Here is a 22,881-nt window from a genome sequence, read left to right as displayed (position 1 = left end):
GCCCTGGAGTCGGTGCCTATTCAAGGAGTCGCATATTAACTTCTGAAGATCCTTATGTGTCTCCGGAGCCACAGGTTGGCCACCCAGGCTTATGATAATGACAGCACCGCTCATTTTAAATCCCCATACTCCTGCAGAGCTAAAGTATAATGAAGCTCATAACAGTATAAGTGATTGTATAGAACAGCGGTTCTCAAACGTCATTGTACTGTGACCCCTCTTCTGACAAAAAAAATTACTACATGACCCCAGGAGGGGGGACTGAAGCCCGAGCCCATCCCAGCCCCACTGCCCCAGGCTGGGGGTGGGGGGCAAAGCTGAAGCCCAAGGGCTTCTGCCATGGGCAGAAAGCATGTAACCCTAGCCCCCTTTCGAGGGCTGAAGTCCTGGGGTTTCAGCCCTGGGTGGTGGGGCTTGGGCTTTGGCTTCAGCCTCGGCCCTAGGCCCCAGCAAGTCTAACACCAGGCTTGGTGACCCCATTAAAATGGAGTTGCAACCCACAGTTTGAGAACCCCTGGTATAAAAAAACTGGAATGTTAGCTTTCTGGATCATTAATATGACACCCTCAAAGGCTAAGGTACTTCTTGCATGGACTAGAAACTAGATGTAGCTGTCATCTGTAGAATACCAGTATATGGAGAGGGAGAGAAAGCATGTTCTAGGGCAGTGGTCCCCAAACTTTTCACAATCACGGCCCCCCTTATCCCTGTCTGTGCACCACCCCCTCCCCCGGAGCCGGGGCTGGGAGCGGGGCTGCGGCTCCAGGGGCGGGGGGGTGAAGCAGGCAGGGGTAAGGGGGCCGCAGCTGGGGGCCAGTCTGGGACTGGGACTGGAGCTGGAGCCGGGGCTGGGAGCAGAGCTGGGGCCAAGGTTGGGGGTGGGGCTGGGACTGGGGCTGGTAGTGGAACCAGAACCGGGCCGCGGTGGGGATCAGCATCCAGGACCACGGTCAGGCGCAGAGCTGCAGCCGAGGCTGGGGGCGGGGCCGGAGCAGAGCTGTGGGTGGACTGAGGGGTGGAAGTAACATAAAGGAGGTTGTGAGGGAGCGTAGGAGCTCCTTGCCAGGAAGAGGGTCAGAAGAAACTAATGCCCCCGAGGCAAGTCTCACACTCTCTCTGAACGACTGGCATTGGGGGAGATGTAGGTGCGGCACAGGTAGAGTCCCAGCAACTTCACATTGAGAAGTAACCAGCAGAGGTAGCAATCAAATGCTGCAGCTGCGTAAGTAACTTCTCAGTACCACTGTGCAAGGTGCCATCTATGCACATACGTGTGCTCAGCTGCCCCGGTGATGGGCACAGTATAGGAACATGGGACTGTAGGAGTCACTGGGTGAAAATGGCTGGCATGTGTTAATGCAGGAGATTAGACTTGATAAGCATAATGGTCCCTTCCGGCTTTAAAATCTATGAATTTGTGAACCCAAATAGATACAGAGATATATGTATTCAGTACATATTTACTTCTCTCTGCTGGGCATGCATACTAGTGGGACAGAGAGCAAAGGCATGCCCTCCTCCTTCTACAAGCAGCGGGGTAGAACCTCTACTTAGTGTTCAACACAGCATTAGGAAAAGGCACTAGGTATCACTGTGGCCCACACATTACAGCCCTCAAGGGCATCACCTAGTGTCTGAGGCATTTCCATCCCCATATTTGCTAATACATGTACTGCAGTCCATGCATTCCATGGGGGTGCCTTCTGTAGTCGTGAAGTGTGGCCCTATGCACAGAGCCCTAGACCCTCCTAGCCTGTAGGATTCTAGCAGCAGAAGATGCCCTGGGAACCATCTCTTCTCCTCTTCCTCCATCACCCTGAGCTCCGGCAGGTGCACCCCATGGGGCTGGAGCCTCGAGACCCTCATCCCCGCTGGGCAGAAGCCAGAGGTGACATGTGGGGGGGGGCCATATAGAGTCACGTGCCCCACACCCCCTGGATTTTGGCCAGGGTTTGCAGGCCTTGCTCCGTTACATGGTGCTGCAAGGTCCCCTCCCTGCACGGCAGCTGCTGGAGCTGGAAAGCTGGGAGCTACAGCCAGCCGTGGGGAGAGGCCGCAGCAAACAGTTGGGAGGTGCAGGGAGAGCTGCACCCCTGGGCTATAGGGTCAGGCAATTAAGTATCCCACAAAACACAAGCCACGCACCCTATGTCGAAGCATTATTATTCAACACTCAAGACAGACATGTACATGTAGGCCAAAAATAACAGCATCCCCAATATTCCTTGCAATGTTCCCCTGCATCTTATCTTTTAGGAAAGTGTGTCTGCCTCTAATCTTGAGATTATGACAATGAACAGGCTGGTCTTTAGCAGGGGGTGACTCATGACAAGCATATGCACAGCCACAGACACAAGGTCACAGCACTCATCATCTCCTCATTACTCACATTCTTTCCCTATGTCTGTCTCAGGTCACATGGGCATTTTGTCTGGAAATCCAACTGTGGAGCAATTATTGATCAGAAAAAGTTAGTTGACAAAGTAGGGAAGTTGTACTTGAAGACACTCAGATCACTCATGTCAGCAAGTAAGTTATCCTGAACAAGTTTCTTTCCTTCTCTGCACACATCTCCTCAGCTGACTTTCCATAAATCTATAATCCCCCTGGTTCAATCATTCATCAGGTCTGACCCTCCTTACCTCTTTTTGGAGCTCCTAGAGGTGTCACTACCCACCCCCATCTCGTAACATGAGGCGACTGACTTCCTTTTCCCCAACCTATAGGGCCCGGTCTAGGAAATGGAGCCATGTTTGACATCAAGTGTCAGACACAGTTTTCTTCACCTCCACCCAAATGGTGTTGGAAAAAGTCATCCAGCTGAAGACAGAGCCAACTGAGTTCAAACCTGTTGCAGCCAAGCATGGGCAAATTCTATGGGCCTTGTCTATGCTAGGAAAATCAGGACCCATAATTCACTAAGAGTAGTAGAGATGATGGATGCTGTAGTGTAAAAAGTGCAGGTGTTATTACAATTGTGTCACCTAACTTTGCTCCAAGCAGGACTAGACAACACAATGACAAGTTACCTGAGCTCTGTGTATAATACAGCTCAGCTGCCACCATTGCTACTATTTTTTGAGCTGTACTGGTGGTGAATTACAGCATGGCTGTATCAGGGGTTGACCATGTTTCTTACAATAGGTATTGAACTTGGTTTTGCCCTTTCTTCACTAGTGTGAAGAATGGGATTTAAAAAAAAAAAAAAAAAAAATTCCTGTTTTTAATCTAAGTAAAAAGAAATAAAAAAATAAATAAAAAGAGAAAAAAAAAAAAAAAAAAAAAAAAAAAAAAAAAAATTCCTGTTTTTAATCTATGTAAAGTGAAATGCAAAATTGTCTTGTGTGAGAAGAATATAAATTACTCAGTAAGGTAAAACACAAACTTTTAAAAGCTAAAGAGAGGCAAAGAATTCTAAAGTTAACAAAGAAACAGGAACATGTTGTCACCTTCCCTGAGCCACAAAACAATTTAAATTTGTTCCAGGAGCAGCTCCACCTCCCGGAGAGTGGACAAAGGTAAAACCTCATGCTAAACAGGCTTCTTACATTCTCGCCCACCCACCTTTCTGCCTGAGGAAGAAGCACCTAAATTGGCCATCACCGCCTCAACATGACTTACTAGGAGCTAACAGCTAAATGTTCCTTCGTTGCTGTCTGTCCATTCAAACTGTTTTTTGCGTTTCATTCTGCAATTCCCAGCCCAGCTGGATTCTCCTTTCTTTCAGTGAACGTATCGGCACTCCACTCACCTCTTATCATTTTTAAAATGTTTGCAAGAGTCATTGCAGCTTCTGCACTCAGTTATATCAGTGGGACTCCACCAAAGCCCAGAATGTAGCACCAATGCAGCCAGGACCAGAATTTGTCTTATTGTCTTTTAATACATTTTCTGCAGATTATCAGCTGGCTTGGTGGGATAACAATTTAAAATAATAAAATGGCATATTATTCCCTGAAAGGAATAATGGACTTAATATATTTGGACTGGCCAGGAAAGGCTGGGCAGTACAGGACATACATTTCTGGGGGAAGATCCAGGATGGGGGATGTGTTGGGGGTCACCCTGCACTATAACTGAGGCTGGTGAGAACCAAGGTGTGGCTGACTGGCTACAACTCACACACAGACATAGCTGGGAGTGACTTACATGCTGGAGGCTTTGTGAGCAGTCCAGGTTGGTGGCTACAGCAACAAGACATTGTAAAGGGCACCCTGGGTTTCAGGACATTGGTAACAGTCTCCCATTAGTCTGGATTGTACCCTGGTATGTCACAGTGGAATTTAGGGGAAGACCTATTCTGCTCTAGTTATAGCAGTACAGTCCCCATAGTGTGGGTGCAGTTATACCAGTATAAAGGTGCTTTATTTGGTATAGCTGTTCCAGTATGGGCAGGGGAATAAGTTAACCTGGTATGAAGCATCTTTATGCCAGTATAACTGCATCCACATTATGGGTTGTGCTGTTACAATTATTTTGGTAAAATATCACACTCCTAAATGACATCGATATAGTGGTAAAATTTTTAAATGTAGACTAGGCCTAAAACCTGGTCTACACTAGAAAATTAGGTTGGTTTAACTATGTCAGTCAGTGGTATGGAAAAACCTACCCTCCGAGTGGCATACTTAAGCCAACCTAAGTCCCTGTGTAGACGGTGCTAGGTCATCAGAAGAATTCTTCCATTGACCTTGTTACTGCCTCTTGGGGAAGTGGATTACCTATGCCAACAGGAGAACTCCTCCCGTTGGCATAGGTAGTGTCTATACTGAAGTGTTACACTGGCACAGCTGTGCTGCTGTAGTGTTTTAAGTGTAGACAAGCCCTAAGTGTTTAGTAATTATGGCTGAAATCTTCAAAGCTGCCTAAAGGATTTGGGTGCCAAATCCCCTGGTTAGCTTTGTAAATCTCACCCTATATCTTTGACAAGGCAATAGAGATCTGAGTTTGGATGTTCTGTATTTTTAATGTATTCTGATCAATAAAGATATTCACATCACAAATGATGGCATAAAAGCCATTTATAGTCTTATGTTCTGAGGTTTGTGTTAGGAACGCCAAAACAATAAAAAAAAGTACTGCAAGAATTCACTCTGGCCTTGTCACTTGAGCTCCAAACATTGATGGACGTGTTTATAACTTTATGTAGTTCCATTCAAGCCAACCATCTGCTCCCTTATGCTTAAAATCAATGCAACTACTTGAGTGTAAAGTTAAGCATGTGCTTAAGTGTTTTCAGGAGTGGGGCCTTTGATTCATTTCAAATTCGTTTGAAGATTTCTGCTGGCCACACTCTTTGAAAAATGTAGGCCCAACTTCTGCTCTGACTGCTATTCCCATATGGATTCTTATTGACTTTAGTGGCACTATGTGTGGGCTCCATTATCTGACCACATGCAACAGGATTGAGCGTTATTTAGGTGCCTACATATGGATTTAGGAGCCTAATGTCAGTCTTCTATTTTTGAAAATCTTGGTGGGAGTGGACTAGGTACAGCAGGTTTAAGCTAATAATTTAAAGTAAGATGCACAGCAAATTAAGAGCCCTACAGGTGTTCTTGCTGAGATCCTCTTAGGCCCAGGGATATCAATAGACTGCTTCCCAGCTGGATTTCCTAGACCCACCCTAATAGGAAGTGACAGTCATAATATATCTGTGTAGCCGCGTTTACATTTACTTTGATCCAATTATATAGAAAACCATGTGAGATTCTTAGCTTGCCCATTACAAAATGAAATTCCCACTCTATAAAAACTATTTTCTGCACTGAAAATCACATGCATGAGGAAAGACTATTGATTGAAAATGGCTTGATTATAGCAGGTTCTGGAGGGATCAACACTAGCAGTCAGAAGCCACGGCCTCTTCGCTGAGTGTTGCATCAAGGGTGCCAGTTGTCATGGTGATTTATATGATCTGGATCCATGTCCACTCAGAATTAGACTCAGACCAGATGCTCATTTCACATAGGTCACTGAACAGTCATCAGATGGTAATGACGCTCATTCATTACTTGTTCCAATCCATTCCTGCTCGGTAATGTGGAGATGAAAGGCTCAGTATCCCATTACCAATTTCCTGAGCCATCCTGCCCCAACAGTACCTAGATGTTCCAGGAAATACAGAAGTGTGAATAGTTCACTATAATGTCCCTGCGTATAGCATAACATGGGTTATGCTGACACATACTCTACTAATCTTCTTCCATGGAGTTGAAAGGTGAATGCTTCTTTTTAGACTTGCAGTATTTTGTCAGTTGAACTTGTTCTGCCTCTGTAAGTAAAACTCAGGAGAGAGCAATTTATGTCAGCAACTATGTAATTGTTACTGCAGACAGTTCCAATTATAATCACTAGTTTTCTTTTTCTCCTGCTAGGGGGAAGGCAAAGTCAGGCTCAGTTGCTGTAGTCACGTTTGAGAGAAGAAGAAACCAGGAATGGTTGGTTGTGAACCTGCACACCTGAAGTAGCCGGCTACGTGCGGTACTTGAGGAGGATGTTTATTCATCGGACTGACTTTTTCTTGAGACATGGGATGAACAGCTGTTCTTGTAAAACTTCAGAATAAGAGAGGGGAGACTGACTATCCTGTACTCTGGTGGGGAGCTGGCCTAAGCATTGCAGTAGCAGACCATCAGGATGAGATGCTCTTCATGGAAATGACCGGTGATTGTCCTGTGAAAGCTGGCTACCCCAGATGATTATCAGTGAGGCACTAATTTGAGGCTGAGAGGTCCCTAGTGTGCTATTGTGGAGGTGTGTTCAGCCATCCACAGTGTGTTGTAGAAACGTGTGGTCAAGGCGGTCAATGTGTCAGAGGTCATTGCGGGATTCAGGAGCTATTGATGGAAATCACGTGTCTGTGTGACTTTTGCCAGGGATCCTAAAACCATTCCCGGCTAACACAAATCCAGAGCGACACCGATTCGGGTGCACCTCAGCAGGTGCAGGGAGGTGTTGGAATGTGCTTTGGGGAGACTGAAAGCAAGAGGAGGGATGCCTGTTGACCTGCAATGACAATGCAGTGACTAGCATAGTCATTATTAGTATCTGGCTGCTGCATAAATGTGTGAAAGCAAGGGGGAGGCTCTTCCTGCCTAGAGGAGCGTGGAGGCAGCAGGATGTGCGGCAACCTTTGCCCAGGTGGACAGACAGGATGTTGCAACTGAGGTTATTACTTACATTAGCCCCGCCTGCAGTTGGCTTACTGCCCAAGTCAGACATATTGTGTGCACACACGTTCAGGGTGGTACTTGGCAACTGGGAGGTGAGCTTTACCATTGTTATTTCAGGAGGGATTGAATGATATTGGATTTATATACTTTGGATGGGTTCTGCATTGCTCTTTCTGTGTGGCTGGTGCTTTGTCAAGTATCAGAGGGGTAGCTGTGTTAGTCTGGATCTGTAAAAAGTGACAAAGAGTCCTGTGGCACCTTATAGACTAACAGAAGTATTGGAGCATAAGCTTTCGTGGGTGAATACCCACTTCGTCAGACGCATCATGGTGCTTTGTGTTCATTGCAGTGAGGAAGTTAATGGTTGGAGTGAGTTGATATTTAAAAAAAATGATTGATGTGCTAATACACACTTTTTTCTGGGTCCTACTTTATTATACACAAACATGCAGCCCAGCTGCGATAGCAAACCCAGGTGACATATACACCTGCAGAGTAATACAGTACATCTCCTTGGGATTCCAGTTTTCCTTGCTCTGCTCCAATAAAGGGGTTGAAGGTGAGGGAGTCAAAGAATATTGTCACCTGTACAACAGTCTTCCAAACCCCAGTGTATGGGTTGAAAATGGCTGGAGTTTTCTGTCCACCAGTCTCATTTCCCACTCACTCCAGAAATAGTCTGGTGCCAGTTCTCCCGGACTAGTCCCGTCTTTTAGAAGTAGCCCTCATTTCGTGCTGGTCCACGTGGTCTGAGTCCCTATTCATGTGTTTGTGCATATCCAGGAAAAGGTCTCCCCTGCTTTTTCTGGACCTCAGCCGGAGCGCTATGGCCAACCCAGAATAGGCACGGAGGCCCAGCTTGGTGAGTCATTCCACTGCTGGGGCTCCATGCTTATTCTGGGACGTATGTAGCGCTCCAGTTCTGCCTGGCTGTCACACAGGCAAAGAATGCTGTTTGTGCATTCCCCTCCACTCCCAATGCACAGCCACCTGAGAATCAGGCAGAATTTGGCCTGTTATTGCTATTACAACATATTTTGATAGCATGGTAAATTTACACAGAGCTTTATAAAGACACATTCCTTGGCCAGGGCCTTGATGGGTTCACATCAAGCTGTGCATGGAGGGACCTGCTGTACAAGGATCTCCAATTTCTACAAGAAGAGTGGGGAGTGCCTGTCTCCACTGGCCCGTGACACCTCCCCGCCCCCACACAGATTTTCCTCTGCACACAGTGAACTCAGGCACTACAAGGCACAGCCGTTACAAAAATGTTTGCCATTTTAAAACAGCCAAGTGCACAGTACGTATTAACCACAGCAAATCATTTTCCCATGCAGGTCTAAAAATGTAACACAGACCCAACTGGAATCTATTCACAAAAATCATTACAGCTGCCCCTTGGGAGAACACCTTCTCTGAAAACCTGCCATTCTCTAAAGGGAAAAGCAGCTTTGAAATCCATTTTCAGCCGCAGGAAAGGACTGCGGACAACAACCCCACCTGGCTACAGGACCTTTCAGCTGACTCTGTTTTTGACCTTCTTCAATGGTTTTGTTTAGGTTTTCTCCAGCCAACACTGGATTTTTCTAGCTGCCGTTTTCCATCGTATGTGACTTGATTATAATTCATGGAAATGATTTTCCTTGTCACATATGAGATTGCAGGGCAAGGTAGGTTGTGGATACATTCTCTACTGCTCAGGAAAAAACACATTTTATCCAGATCCACTCTCAGATATTGAAAACAAATTTCCTGATCAGCAGCAAGGGCATTTAACTGCTAAAGCATTGATCCTATTCCAGAATATTTAACAGATGATAGTAAGTAAATTTGTCTGCAATGCTAATGGATGCCAGACACTTAGGGAAAATGTGCACATTATTTTCTCCGCTAAAATTGTGAATGCGTAGAATAGAGTGGAACCACTCAGAACCCAACCCCCCACCTTTGTTACAAAGCCAACATGGCAAGCATTAGATGTGTACTGCGGTGACAGACACGGGGAGATGGAGTACTTATGGGCACAACTATATGCGTAGCAAAATTCCAAATGCAAATCAGAGAGAGGCAAGCACACACAGACCTGTCCTAGACTAACAAGCCTGGTGGTGATAGACAGTCGCTTCTGAGCATCTGTTCGCTACATGTGTTTCAGCATCAATGTGGCACTCTAAATCGAACAATAGCTTAGCTTGTTATGAACTGTGATTCCCATAAGTATCAGTAGTTTGATTATCAGACATTCTTACCTCTCGACCAGCCATAAATACACAGTCTCAGTACAGGGCTTAGATGCTGCTGCAGAATGCTACCTATTTGCTCTCTGATTCTCTGCTGTGTGTGATTAAGCTAGGGGCTGCTCTGAAGTCTCTGTATTATGGAGGCTGGATTAGTAGGCTTTATTTCTTTCAAGGCAAATCCTGCCCCTGTGGAAGGCCTCAGGCGAAAGCAGAATCAGTGCAGCTCTGCTGCACGTGGGCAGAATTTGGGGATTTCCCACAGCAGGTATGGGCCTCTGTGTGCCACAGAACCAAAATCTTGGAGACTCCCTGTGTATTCATATGGATTTGGGTGTGGAATAGAAGCTGGATGGAAGGGCAGGGAGGCGTTCTAGTAGATCCAGTACACAGGTCCAGGAGTGGCAGAGGCTGTAGCAGAAACGGGGCAGCTCTGCTGGCACTCTGCAATCTGGGAGGAGAATTCCTTCCCTCTTATCCCCATGGAACCCCTCTGCACCAAACCCAGTTACCTGAGCTCAGCCCAAGGGACAGGATTTCACTCTTAAATGTTTGGATTGGGAGGAAGGTGAGCTGCTGGAATAGGGTTTAAGCTACAATTTTGCACACAGTTTCATAAATCCTGCTGGAGACAGTTCTTCTTTTGCAGTGCCTAGTTGAAGGCCAAAGCTAGTAAGATAAACTAGGACCTAGTCGACATTTGGAAAGTTTGTACCCATTTTCCAGCAAGGTGCAACTATACCATTGCTATCAGTGGGGGTGCTGCAGTAGAGATAGGGCTCAGGAGTTCGCCATCATGCAAAGAAATCCTGTGCTGAGCAGGACTAGATGTCTGACATTGTGATTAAAAACTGTCTGGGCCCTACCTTCACTACTGCTCCCACCATTAGTGGAAATGGTGCATCTGCACCACTGCTGGAAAAATATGTAAGTCAGCTGCAGAATGGAAGTGTGAGAACTATTCTGTCAGCAAGAGGCCCCCCTCTCCTCCCCGACATCAATGGCCCACATCCGTTTTGCTGATGGTGATTCAGCAAGAGCCGTGGTTCTCAGGCTCATTCTGCCGACAAAGCATTTTGTAAGAGAGAAAAGGAATAACTAATCACTTCCCAATTCTGATATCTTGTGGCAGAAAGCTTCCTCCAGCCAAAGGATCTGCAGAGTTCTGTAGATCCCCTCCAATAAGTGTGTCATGCATTCTCTCTGTGCCTGATCCCCAGGGGCATGTGTGCTCTTGGCTACAAGGCAAAGCTCTGGCTTTTAGCTCTGAAGGTTCAGTCCCAGCTTACGGCCAAGATGACACTTGTCACATTTGCACTAACCATCACAATGCCCCCAAGTTTTCAGAGCGAAAGGGATTTGGTAGTAAAGTGAAGGAATGATGGGTAGGCTGCTGGCTGCAGAAATGAGCTAAGCAGCAGATTCAGATTTGAACGTTCCCAAGGTTTGGATGTCAGCTTGTGAATTGGCACACTGTTGAAATGGGTCCAGCTGAAGTTCAGATCCAGGATAACATTTTAAAAAGGGATGTAGGCCTGGTCTGCGCTATGTAGGAGCAGGATTTTATAATGTCCTATGAGAATTAATGTATGATTTGATTTCATCCTGTCAGCCACCCTTTTTGAATAGCAGAAAGGAATGACAGACCAGAACAATCCTTATGACTGATTATGGTCACCCTTTTGTTTTAGGATACATTATAATGTCTACTATGGTTTCCTATATGTATTACAAATTAGCCACTCTAGTTAAATATACATTTCTTTGTTTTAAGGTTTTAGTAAGTAAGAGACAGGATCTTGTATTGTGTCTATGTTAAGGAGATTAGAGGAACGTTGAGGGCCTGAAGCCCCAATGTGAATTGTTTTAGTTATAAGATTTAGCAAGGCTTGATTTACAATGTATTCTGCTGAATATAAAATGCTGTCTGTATACCTTTGAAGGTTTCTGTAAGAAATTGTTTGTGTGAATGAGGAATGCATGCATCAGGAAAAGATAAGGTGTGAAAGCCATCACAAATGTCCAGATGGTCAAGAAAAAGTGAGAGACTTGGAAAGACCAGGAGACAATCAGAAAACATCCATTGTATCTGATGCTAAATATGTTAGCAGCATTGACTACCTCAGAGGTGAGGCAGGCACCCCCGAAGGTGAGACAACAAATAGGAGATAACGATGGGAAGCCCGACAATAACCATCAAATGATAACACCACTTAAGGACTAATGATTACAGGATGACATTGCAAAATGCATGGACTCAAATGGGAATTTACAACTATAAAGCTGGGGTGTTTTGCCATGGAACTCTGGGTTCAGTCCTGCAAAGCCTCGGAGCATCGGATCGCGACCGACAAGAGCCCAGCTCCGCACTCGTGCTCAATCTAACTGGCCATTAGATTGGCTCGAGCTACAACAGACTGGTAACTATAAACATCAACTGGCAGGACTCTGTGTGTGTGTATGTGTGTGTGTGACTAAAAAGCATATGCTAACTGTTGTATTTTCAATAAATGCAGTGTTTTTGCCTTTTCCTATAAAAGATCCCGTGTGCTTTGTATAGCATAACAGCTACAAGGTTAGGTCAACATAAGCTGCTTTGCATCTACTTACCTGTGGAAGTGTTTTCGCTTAAATTTGGCTCCCGTTGAGCCAAAGTCATGGTCGATGCAGTGTTGGTGTAAACACTGCATTGCTTACATCAACCGTTACTGGCTTTCAAGAGCGGTCCATAGTGCTCCACACTGACAGAAAAATGGACACAAGTGTTCCTGATGAGGACGCTCTCCACTGACACAAGGAGCCAAGTGTGCACACACACAAGCAAATTAATAGCTGCAGTGGCTTTATGCTGACGTAAATTAGGTTGACATGATTTCGTAGTGCAGGCACGGCCTTAGGCACTCAGGAGTCTACCTTCCTCCTCCCCCCCCTCCATTACTTTCAACAGGAAGTCCATGCTGCTGCAGCTTCACTGCTATTGTTACTTGAGCTAGCTTTGATCTAAGGGTGGGAAAAATACACATCCCTAGTTCTACTGACCTAAGTGCCAGTGCAGACAGCACTGTGTTACCCCTAGATAAAGTTCCTTCCAGCTGTGAGGAGGGAGATATGGGGTCTCAAAGTGAAAGAGGTTCCATATTGTTTGTTACAATTAAAATTGATCTATTCCTGCCCCCATTTTCGGCCAAAGAATGGCCACTTGACCGATGGTTGTCAATAAACTTTGATGCCACCTGGTTAGTAGCATCAGCTTGTCCTTTGTCTTCAAGTAACTGGTTTACCCACTCCCCAGGCTTGTCTGATAAACATATTTCAGTCATAACTTAAGTTTATGTTAATAACTTTACATAGAATATGGCTACACACATTTCAGCATGATATTATTGACCAGTGAGTTACTTGTTTTCAAATGATACCTCACAAAGCGTATTTTGTACAGATATTATTACAGTGATGTGTAAGGTGTGAATACAGGGGTGCATTCGGTCCCAGAGGCCATTGGGCAGACTCCGCTTTTTGCTAACCTGACTTCCGAGATGGACGTAGAACATTCTGTCCATTATAAAACTCAGAGATGAGGGTTTTCAAAAAATTTGAATTTCAGAATAGTGGCGTTGAACTCAACAGAGCTGAACTGCCTCCTGCCCCCTTCATAGTTCAGAGTGTTCTTACCTGAGGTTTTGGTTTACCCCACTCTATAGAAAAGGCCATGTGCAAAACTGTGATCTGGATGCAGGTTAAATTTACACCACTCCCACAGTTCATGGGCATTCAGATCTGAGATTATAAATTGGGCCCTTCTTTAAAATCCACACTACATTCTTCAGTACATTGTAGAAGTTTTAATGCATGTTACATTTTAAATCTAAGCTACTTGACAATGCCTAAATTAACCCCTCAAGCATTCGACTTCAAGCTGGGTAATTATATCCAACTAGTGAGAGCCCACAAGTCAAAAGCAATTCTCACAGGGAACTCAGTACGTTTTCATCGCTAGCCAAGAAATGGCCTTCAAGGCCAATATTTTTGCCAGTGTGCTGTCAATAAAGTCTTTGACTTTACTGTAGAGCCCTGTGAGCTGCTGAGTGACAAAGCCTAAAGCCAATCAATAGCAGGGCTGAGTTCAATAATGTGTCTGATTTACACTCCCTCCCTAAAGCCTCTTTCTCTCCCAGCTTTTAGAAATGCAGGGTGAAATCCTGGCCCCACTGAAGACAATGAGAGCTTTATTATTGACTTCAGTGGGGCCCGGATTTCACCCATAAGATTTAATTCCCCGGGCCACCTTTACAGATATTTCTTCCCAACTTTCAAGCACTCTGGAATTCTGGGAATAATAGATAAGAATAGTAATTGCCTGGTTTGTTGACGCCCGGACCACAGGCCAGTCCACACCCCGAAAACCTCACGATGAAATTCCAATGAACTCCCAGGCAGTTATGTGAACATAAGAACGACTATACTGGGTCAGACCAAAGGTCCGTCTAGCCCAGTATCCTGTCTTCCGACAGTAGCCAATGCCAGGTGCTTCAGAGGGAAGCCCTCCTTCACCTGTCTGCTCCAGTCCAGTGGAGACTGCACTACCCTGATTGGCAGCAGCCCATTCTACTCCAACGAAGTCAGTTCCACTGCAAGTCCCGTCCTGCAGAATTCAACACTCTCGGTGGGGTTCTTGTGAATTTCCGATCTGCATCCAAACTTCCCCAGCGTTTGAGGAATTTAGGGAAAGGCAGAGGGCAATGTGGAAGAGACAGGAGATATAGGTGACAAGCAAGACAGGCAGGGGAAAGAACTAGAGAGCCAAGAAAGAGGGAAGGGAAAGAAGATTGGGGAAGGAGAGCAAGAGAGAGACATCATAGCCGGAGAATAGGAGCCACAGTGGTTGCTGGATAATAGAACGGTCAGTAGAAGGGCATTTCTAAACCTGAGCAACAAATCTACAAGCAATCAGATTTCAGATGGTGAGTCAAGGACTTTTCAATATTTTTTAACCCTGGTTAAAATCTCTGGTTGATAAGTGTGAATGCAAGTGTAAGAATTTCTGTTCCCTGTGCTTGAGCTATTTCCCGCAGGCCCCTGCTCTCCACACTCGCACTTGTGAACATGAATGCATTTCAAATTCCAGAACCAACATTTCTCCATATATGACATAGTCCACGCAGCAAAACAAACAGGGGTTGAAACAAAACAACCCTGAGCTCCTACCAATCTCTTCTTTTGTTTGTGGGGAAAAAATATAATAATAGTTTGGATCCTGGAAACCCCTTCAGCTTTGCTTCCAGACCGCCCTGGGTTTCAGATGAAAAAGGTCTCCACTCCCTTTTGGAAATGGGCAATGATAGGTCTCCAGGATGACTACTATGGCATTTAATTATACCAAGGTACTTTGTTCCTTTCTGCTCATCACACTTCCTTGTAGCCCTGATAAGATCCTAGTGTTGGAAATCTCGACCCCACAGGCAAGACTTGCATTGAGGTCAGTGGGAGTTCTGCCTGAAAAGGTTTCTACTAGCAAGCCCTGATTTTGCAGTATAGGAGAGTCGATCACAGAGATTTTTAACCTGAAGGATTTCTGAGGTGAGAGACATATGGGAGAGTTCTCCCTCTTCCAGACCCAGCTGTTCAGCAGAACCCCCAAATGAGAGCTTTGCCCCCTTGTTTTAAGGCCTCAACTAAATGGATCCCAGCTATCATGGGGCATCTGGCCCTTTAAGGTCTGAAGTGCAGAGGCTGTTGGAACCTGGGGATTGAGGGAACCAGGATGGGTGGGTGATGTCTCTATTTTTGCCTCTGGGGCCCCAGGGCTGGACCGTGCCCTCTCTTTTGCCTTGAGGGCAATCACAGAATTAGCGGGATTAAACAGCTTCCTGAGTGCCTCTTGGCAAGAGACATTGATTTTATTTAATGCTCATACATAATTGCTCTAATCTTGCGTACTTTATAGCTTGGGGCCAAATTCTGCACTCTTTGACCCTGATGTTAACATAGCTTTTTCCTTAAAGTCAGTGGAGTTAATCCAGATTTATACCACCAAAACTGAAAACAGAATGTGATTCTTAATCTGCATTGCTTTCAACTGTACAGCACAGGATTCTCTGAGAGAGAGAGGCTGTATCAAGCCGTTTATTGTGATTTACAGCTGCCACTGGCTGGCTGCATATGAGGCAGCAGGGCGGGGCAGGTTCAGGACTAATCCTGTACCTTTGCCCTTCTCTTTACAAGGCAGCTGTGTACCAGTATATAGTTATTTCAAAGCCTGGTATCGACATCCTTACTCAGGCAAAACTCCCATAGACTTCACTGTCAGCTTGTATAGGATCTGCTCCAACTCCTGTTGCAATCCACGGCAAGACGCCCATGGATTTCAGTGGAAGAAAGGATCAGGCCTTTAGCACAGCTTTTTAAAGAAGACAGAAAGCTGGTGTTAACTATAAATGATTTAGCAAAGAAATACAGATAGGAAACAAAGGCGCTTTCACCATGGAGATGAGACAGCACTTGTGCAAAGGCTGTGCACTTCAGTTAATATGTTGCTAGCAGTTTTCAAGCTGTTCAGAGGATCTGATCCTGCACTCCCTCTGCACACAACCCCAAAGAGCAGTTCCTCTGACCAGTCAGGAGTTTTAACTATCAGGGAGTTTGCTGGGGGGGGGGGAGGGGAGGAAGGATGCTTTTCTAAGACTTCCTGGGTGATTTTTCAAAGGCGTTGAATACTGGTTTAATTCTGCTCCCATTAAAGTCAATGTGGGGGGAGGAGGTTGGGTTTGCACTGACTTGCTGTCTGCTTCTGCAAGTCCCACCTGTGAAGCTTAAGAACCTGATTCTGTGAGGGTCCTGCTGAGCACTCATCTCTCTACTGAGGTCAGTGGGAGTGGAAGGAACTCAGCACCCCACAGAATTGGGCTCCACTGACCTCAGTACAACACTGAGACAAAGGGTGGACGCTGCCAGCTGGAGGGAGTAAATGAATTTCTCATAGGAACACTGTACACATTACTGCCTGTTTATGGGTTGGGTATTAACCGTGCACTTGGAGGAGCTATTATTTTATGTGTGTAAGTGGCTGAGCCAAAGCAGGCTTTTCCCCATTCTGAGTCCGAGAATGGCTTCCTCCTTTGAACAGGGAGGGTGGACAGGCTGGTTTTACTCCAGGATCGCATGGGGTCGGCACCATGTTTTCAGTCTTTGTGGCTATAATACATAACAACATACACACCTGTGTGCAGGCAGGGCATTCTCAGGAGAGGTGCCAGCACAAGCCTTCATTCTGTCCCCTGTATTTGTTTCACTCCTCTCCCATCCACCCTCCCAGTACTGAACAAAGACCTCTCCTAGCCTCGTCCTCCCTTCCAATATAGGCTAAAGGCTCCCTGCTCCTATCTAGCTTATAAATAAATGGAGATATACCTATCTCATAGAACTGGAAGGGACCCTGAAAGGTTATTGAGTCCAGCCCTGCCTTCACGAGCAGGACCAAGTACTGATTTTTGCCCCCAGATCCCTAAGTGACCCCCTCAAGGATTAAACTCACAACCCTGGGTTTAGTAGGCCAATGCTCAAACTACTGAGCTATCCCTCCCCCCCTTCTCCATGTGAGCTAGACACCACCATTCTTGATACGGGGCGGCGATCTACCTAATCACACCCACCTTCCCAATAAGCCAGAGATTCCCTGCTCTCCTGATACAGGATGATGCAGGATCTGCCACAGGACTGGGAGCCTCAGTCAGTCAGTTAAACAGAACTGAGACCTGCTTAGAGAGAGACAGAGCACTTAACATGCCTCATGGCTCAGCACAGACCTCCACTGCCTCTCCAAAGGAGCTTCATCTTCATGTACTTCATAAATAGGGCAGAGACCACCTCTGCTCCTTCCCACACCCCCAACTGAGGTCAGAGACCCAGTTACCTCCACCTCCACTCCTAGGGCAGGACAGAAACTGCTCTCTCCATATTTGCCCTTCCCATACAGGCTGTAACTCTATCCCAGCCCCAACCTCAATATAAAATCTGGGTTTCCAAGTATCTCCGGGGCTCAGGAATTGGCCTGGTGACTAGTCATTAAACACATGGGCAAGTCCCTTTCCAGTTCAGCATTTCAGCAAATACACAGTACCTGCAAACCACATTTGTTTCATGTGTTTAAAAACAAAGCAGCTATCTGCATAGCTATCTGCAGTGTAATTTCGACTGACTGCATCTGCCAGAATAGGAATGGATTTAAAAGGAAAGCAAGGAGACTATGTACTTACACTGCAGCATGTGCTTTTCGCACAAGTTTATAATCAGCACAGGAGTGGTGCAGACAGGTTGACCTTATGGCCTTGAGAATGCAGCCCTGAAGTGACAGAGGCATTTCAGAGTGGCAGGCAGGCACTGACAATCCCAGCAATCCCCAATCCTCACCTCCACCTGAACACCTAGCTGATATAATGCTCTGTATTCCTTATTTCATCCTCTCTGCTCCCCATGTCTGGTGGAACCCTTTCCCCCACATATCTAGGGAGCTGATGCTGTGGGTAGTTCTCAAGCACAACCGGAGCCACTACTATTTTAATACATAGGTTATATAGGGTTCAAAGCTCTAATGGAAAGTGCAGACACAGTAATTTACATCCTCTGCCTTCCTGATGAGGGAGAATAGCCTCCCTTTGGGGAGGCTAGCCACACGGCCCCGCCCCTTCCACCTGAGCCCCGAGAGCCCCTCCCCCCCAGTGGAGGAGCCCCGGGCTGCTGGCTGGCACCCGCACCAGGCTGCCGGCCACCCACCAGCATCGGCCTGCCGGTCACCTCCCAGCATTGGCCCCGGTGCTGGGCTGTTGGCCTCTGGCCAGAGCTGAGCTCCCACCAGCTTGGGGGAGAGGACAAAGCATGGACGGGGCCAGGGCTTGGCTTAGGGGAGGCTTAGCTTCTGCTGGCCTATTATACCCGCTGCCCATGGAGAATACCAAGGCACTACCTTGCACAGCACTATGGGATGCACGGTGTCACTCCTTCTAGAAGAAGTAATATGTGCCATTGTCAGCCAGCATTTGGCGTTGGTATCGGCGTATGTGCTAGTTGATTTGGGGGCTGGCCATACTGCCTAGTCCATGTGCCCTTGGGGATGTGGTGGGAAGGCTGGCCCACTAGGGAGGGATCAACCCTTGCTGCTTGCATGGCTAGGAGACTCTCAGCAGGCTCTCTTCCCGCTCCTTGTGCACCGGGTGATGACATTGAGCCCTCTGTCATGTTTTGATTGGGGTGGATTCTTTGCAAGCACTCTACACCTGTGCTTTGTCCTGCATATAGAATGTTTCCCATGCATGGTGGGTGTGAGCTGACTAAACCGAGCATGAGATGTAGAGCCAGGAGCCCCCAGTCTGTTCCTGGCTTTGACACTATACTGGCATACTCCGGGCTTTGCAGCAGCAAAGCTGCACTGCTCCATACCCTCAATGTAGATGTGGTGTTCTTTATTATTTGTATTACCTTAGTGCCTAGGAGCCCCAGTCACGGACCAGGACCCCAATGTGCCAGGCGCTGCACAGACACAGAACAAAAAGACAGGCCCTGCCCCAAGGAGCTTACAATGTAAGTATAAGACAAGTGACAGATTTGATACAGACAGACTGACGGGAGTACAGGGAAACAATGAGACATATGACAAGCCATCTGTGACGGGTTGGATCACAGAAACCCCCTGGGAGCTGCCACCTGATGTGCCCAGACTACTTCTACCCCTGCCTTCCCTGCCAGTTCGGGGCCCCAGCACCCTGTCTTGCTGAGCCAGACACTCCCATCTGCTCCAACAAAGACCCAGGGTCTGAATTACTTGCTCCAAAGCTGCAGGTTTACCTGAAAGCAGCTAACAGAAGTGTTCCTGTCTTTAACACTCAGATGCCCAACTCCCAATGGGGTCTAAACCCAAATAAATCTGTTTTACCCTGTATAAAGCTTATCCAAGGTAAACTCATAAATTGTTCGCCCTCTATAACACTGATCGAGAGATATGCACAGTTGTTTGCTCCCCCAGGTATTAATACATACTCTGAGTTAATTAATAAGTAAAATGTGATTTTATTAAATACAGAAAGTAGGATTTAAGTGGTTCCAAGTAGTAACAGACAGAATAAAATAAGTCACCAAGCAAAATAAAATAAAATGTGCAAATCTATGTCTAATCAAACTGAATACAGATAATCTCACCCTCAGAGATGCTTCAGTAAGTTTTTTCCTCAGACTGGACACCTTCCAGGCCTGGGCACAATTCTTTCCCCTGGTACAGCTCTTGTTCCAGCTCAGGTGGTAGCTAGGGGATTCTTCATGATGGCTCCTCCCCCTTTGTTCTGTTCCACCCCTTTATATATCTTTTGCATAAGGCGGGAATCCTTTGTCCCTCTCTGGGTTCCCACCCCCTCCTTCTCAATGGAAAGACACCAGGTTAAAGATGGATTCCAGTTCAGGTGACATGTCACTGCAAGACTTCATTGCTCACTTGCCAGCACACAGGTATACAGGAAGACTTACAGGTAAAACACAGCCATCTGCAGACAATGGTCCTAGTTAATGGGAGTCATCAAGATTCCAAACCACCATTAATGGCCCACACTTTGCATAATTACAATAGGCCCTCAGAGTTATATTTCATATTTTTAGTTTCAGATACAAGAGTGGTACATTTATACAAATAGGATGATCACATTCAGTAGATTATAAGCTTTGTAATGATACCTTACAAGAGACCTTTTGCATGAAGCATATTCCAGTTACATTATATTCACTCATTAGCATATTTTTATAAAACCATATAGACTGCAACGTCACACCATCATCTTGGCCACCACCAGGGAGTGAACTGGGGACCTCAAGAGTGAAAAGCACAAGTCTACAGATTGTGCTAAAGAACCAGCTTCTCCAGCTGAGAGCTGTAAGAGACCCATGATCGGCAGATCGAGCACAGTGGGAACCTGTAACACACACTAACCAGTGGGTTATGGACATGCTGCAGTAGTGTAAAAAGTGACTTGCATCAGTGCAGCTTGCCTTGGTTTGAAGTCCTATGGCTACACCAGTACAAAAATCCCTGTGTAGACTAACCCTCAGTCTTGGGCAAGTTACTGAAAGTCTGTGCCTCAGTTTCCTCACCTGTAAGATGGGAATATCACGCTACATGTTCCTGAAGGTGTTGTGAGGCTGCATGTGGGAATGTTTGCCAAGTTCTAGTAAGTAAGTGCTAAGTACTATTACTGAGAGGTACAGTAAGAAAAGGGAATTTTACTGGGACTCCTAGAGCATTTAAAACACTCATTCTCTAAGGGCTGGCCATGATCTCTTTAGCTATCGCAGCTGGAGGTGTTCTGCCATTTGCTGGGGGTCGGGATAGAGAGGGAGATTGAATCAACAGCTGTGCTGAGGGAAAGCTTTCCATATTAAATACATACCATGCTAAATATAAACCAACTTTTGGTCCACATTTGGCTAGGACCTCCCTTAAGAATTTGAGACGGAGCTGGGGGAACCTTCCGGTGAGCATTCCTGCTATCTGGGGGCGAACGATGTCTGCGCTCTCCCTCTCAGTGCTGTCAGTTTCATCATTTGGCAAAGGAGACAAGGAACTAGCACCAGCGAAGCATCATTGGCTGGCTAGGGGGAAGCAGGAAAGATTTGTGGCAACTTCAGATATTTGGCTTTCATTCCAGAAAGCCACCCCACCCTCCCTCCAGCTTCCTCCTATGGGCTCTTTTCCTCCTTCCTCAGTCTGCTGTGGTCCCCTGTTTTGAGGTCTTGTGCAATCCTGTATCGCTGCTTATTTTCTACAACTTAATGCGACAGGAAATGCAGCTCTGAAAGGGGAACCCTGTCCAGAAATTACAGGTCAGCATGCCCAGCTTTGAAACTGGGCCAGAGAGACGGGCCAGCAAGATAACAGCAAAGCCAAACTCACTGGTACTTAGTAACACATTAGAGGAGAATACCAACACGGATGATTTACATTTGACTGTCTCCTATTAGTGGATTATTCATGGGACCTATTTCTGCTCTCACGCTGACGTAAATGAGAAATAATTCCATTGCCTTCAAGGCATTTACACTAGTGTAACTGATGGCAGAATTTTACACAAGTTGTTCAGTCCCTGAGCGTAACGTGCTTTTAAAATCGCAGCATTGCCAAGTTCAAGCATTCAGAAATCATGAGTCAGGCTGCAAAGATCAGAAGATAAGCTTCAAAATAAGGAGATTTTAAAAATTACAAATGTTGGGTTATTTTCATTTGCCTTCTTGCTTCTAAGCAATGAGGGTTCACATTTTCAAGTTTTTCTCAGCAACAGTGTGGGCTAGAAACTTCCTTTCTCAAAAAATGAAAGCTGAGATTCTCACCGAAGCACATTCCCAGGAGCTGAAAAACATCAATTGTTGTAAGACCTACAATAAAGTTGTGTGAGTGAGTTGGCAGCACTGATAATTACTGTAAGAAATAGCCCCTCTCTGAAAACCTGTGTTCTGAGGGGTGGCTAGCAAATCACTCCAATGACCTATGCCTAATATTCTCTCTTTTACTTTCGTTAATTCTAATTGATTCAGCTTTATTACGTGAGCTACCACTGAAAAGTTGCACACGCCCCACTAAAGAGGAACAAGAAACCTATTTCTTACTGTAACATACAGCTGTAAAACGGAAGGTGAGCCAACAGCCTGCACCTTGACAGGACTTTTAAAGAAGCTGAGATAGTAGGAGTGACGTGTAACAAGGATCTGAATGACTACAGGAGACAGAGTCAGACTTAGGCTGCCCTCCTGTGGCAATCTGCTCAGGAAAGCTACACGATTATACAACGACCCAGTTCATAGAGAGGTAGAACTGCTGCAGGTTGCACAGGTTTCTTTGCACCATTTTACCTGCCAAAGAAGAGCCCTGTGTAAATGCAAAAGCTTGTCTCTCTCAATAAAAGAGATCACCTCCCCCACCTTGTTCTTGACCTTGTCTCTGTGAAGAATTTTAAGTCTGGAATTGAAAGTCAAATACTGAAAGATTTGTTTGCTCATCCCAGCAGCTTGTGTGGCAGCACCACCCAGGGTTGGGTGTCTGCTCCTGGCTTTGCGCTAACAGAGCTGGGGTCTTATTGCTCAGGCCGTACTGGCACCTAATTGCAATCCCATTGCAGCCAACCTACCCAGGCTTGCAACAAATGAAGCGGGAGGGTTGACAGCTTGAGTGCCAGTGGGGGAAGTTTCATGCCAAAGGTGACTGGGGTGACACAAAGATTCCTTAAGCTCTTGGGCCAGAACTGTGTGGAAGGCAGAGAAAAATCCCTTTGCTTACTTACACCGCAGCCTGCACAAAAGCTGAGATGGGAAAGTGGGGCCTGGTGGCACATAGCTTGGTTATGCCTCATTGCTGCCACCTGGTGGCTTACCTGAGTCCCTCCTGCTATGAGGAAATGTCCTGTCATTCAGCAGATGAAATTACTCTGATTCATGCTGAG

The sequence above is a fragment of the Terrapene carolina genome, unplaced genomic scaffold, assembly GCF_002925995.2.
Source record: "Terrapene carolina triunguis isolate 2854851 unplaced genomic scaffold, T_m_triunguis-2.0 Scaffold210, whole genome shotgun sequence".
Taxonomy (NCBI): domain Eukaryota; kingdom Metazoa; phylum Chordata; order Testudines; family Emydidae; genus Terrapene; species Terrapene triunguis.
The sequence above is the reverse complement of the archived record's forward strand: the minus strand, read 5'-3'. Positions refer to the sequence as shown.